We start from the raw sequence: 2,281 nt of genomic DNA, 5'->3' as shown, positions 1-2,281 counted from the left end.
GTGTGTGTGTGTGTGTGTGTGTGTGTGTGTTGGAAGTGAAGATCCGCAGGCAATATGTGGTTTCTCAGTTTCTCATAAAATATTGCATTCACTTCCGTAGTTTTGAAGTTTAGGACCAAAAGTTCCTAAAACTGGTTTTAGTCTTTTTCTCCCATTTCCCCTTCTGCCCCTCATCCTTGAGAACTGAAAGCCTATCTGATTTTTCCCCTCGGAGGGAAATTCCAGAAACAAACGTTTTGGGACGCCTAGCGCCTAGTCTTTGTTTGAAGAAAGAAGGTGAGCTAGGTAGAAGGGATACACAATGGAGTCAATTAATGTATAAAACCAGAGAAGGCGATGGCAACCCACTCCAGTACTCTTGGCTGGAAAATCCCATGGACGGAGGAGCCTGGTAGGCTGCAGTCCATGGAGTCGCTAGGAGTCGGACACGACTGAGCGACTGACTTCACTTTCACTTTTCACTTTCATGCATTGGAGAAGGAAATGGCAACCAACTCCAGGGTTCTGCCTGGAGAATCCCAGGGACGGGGGAGCCTGGTGCTCTGCCGTCTAAGGGGTCGCACGGAGTCGGACATGACTGAAGCGACTTAGGAGCAGCAGCCGTGAAACAGTCACCTTCGCCATATGGAAAAGAAAACCCCCCAGGTCCTCCCTCAATATATACCCTCCACAGTGTGAAGGTGAAGAACCTTTACCTGCAAAATCAGATCAATTTCAAAAACTTTAATGAATGTGTATATGTTGTTTGCTATCTATTGGGACTTTCACAAATTCATGTTCTAGAAAGAATAGGCAGAAAATTTGAGGGAAGGTTCTAAAGTTTGATGGTGAACTGGAGATCGGCTCTCCAAAGTTTCTATTCTTTTTGCTTTGACCTAATAGAGATGATTCCACTCACACTCTCTTAATCACATCCTTCACAGGATAGTTAGAGATGCACCCATCAAAGCATACAAACTAGCCAAAGGATTTATCCACCTAATTGATGCCTTTATTTTTGTTAATGAATCTGTTCTTCAGCTGAGAGACCAAGGAGATAGGAAAGAGCTCAGAAACAGGGTCACTACTAAAGATGGTATTGCTCATAAGAGTAAAGAAAAATCTTAGCCCTTAAAAATGGAAAGTGTTCTTGGTGACCATTCAGCTTGAATTTCTACCCAGGACAGAAATACTTTCTGTAATATTCTCAATGGTTCTCTATCCAGCCCAGGCTGCAAAACTCTCACAACTAAAATCTCACTAATTTTTCTAGGAACCGTTCTGTTGTTAGTTTTCTTAAGTTCAGCTAAACTCTAGCACTCCCTCTTTTTCATGCGGAAGAGTCCCCTGTGTATCCAACAGTCACTTTATATAATGTATTCCATTAGTGCCACGTGATGGAGAATTGTTTTTGGCTATACAACACAGAGGAAATGTATCTGTTGTCCATTTTCTACACCCTCTTCATTATATTAAGTATATTTGGCTGTATCACCTATGTGAAATTTTCTAAGAAATATCTTGTTGCAAAATATAGATTTCAGGAATGGAATTTTGCTTGGTGTCAAGTAAGTTACATACTTTATGTTATGGATAAAGACATTTTGTAGATAAACTGTAGAGTAAAGTGAGTTTAAGGCTACGCTTAGAGTTATTTGCAGAACTGATACCAGTGACTGGTCTTGGTCTCCTGTTTCTGGGCCCAATGCATTTTCCCTGGCAGCCCTGGATCATGCCCATTCCTCTCTTCCTCACAAGGAACAAGTATGTCAGAATTGTTTCCTCTCTTCTTACTCTGTCCATTTTCCATACCTCCTTCCTCAGTAAATTCAGTAAGATTAAAGAATAGTTAAGTTCAGTCACTCAGTCGTGTCTGACTCTTTGCGACCCCATGAATCACAGCACGCCAGGCCTCCCTGTCCATCACCAACTCCCGGAGTTTACTCAGACTCATGTCACTCACTCATTGAGTCAGTGATGCCATCCAGCCATTTAATCCTCGGTCGTCCCCTTCTCCTCCTCCCCCCAATCCTTTCCAGCATCAGAGTCTTTTCCAGTGAGTCAACTCTTCACAGGAGGTGGCCAAAGTATTGGAGTTTCAGCCTTAGCATCAGTCCTTCCAATGAATACCCAGGCCTGATCTCCTTTAGAATGGACTGGTTGGATCTCCTTGCAGTCCAAGGGACTCTCAAGAGTCTTCTCCAACACCACAGTTCAAAAGCATCAATTCTTCGGCACTCAGCTTTCTTCACAGTCCAACTCTCACATCCATACATGACCACTGGAAAAACCATAGTCTTGA

The sequence above is a fragment of the Oryx dammah genome, unplaced genomic scaffold, assembly GCF_014754425.2.
Source record: "Oryx dammah isolate SB20612 unplaced genomic scaffold, SCBI_Odam_1.1 HiC_scaffold_11, whole genome shotgun sequence".
Lineage (NCBI taxonomy): Eukaryota > Metazoa > Chordata > Mammalia > Artiodactyla > Bovidae > Oryx > Oryx dammah.
Note: the sequence above shows the minus strand (reverse complement) of the source record.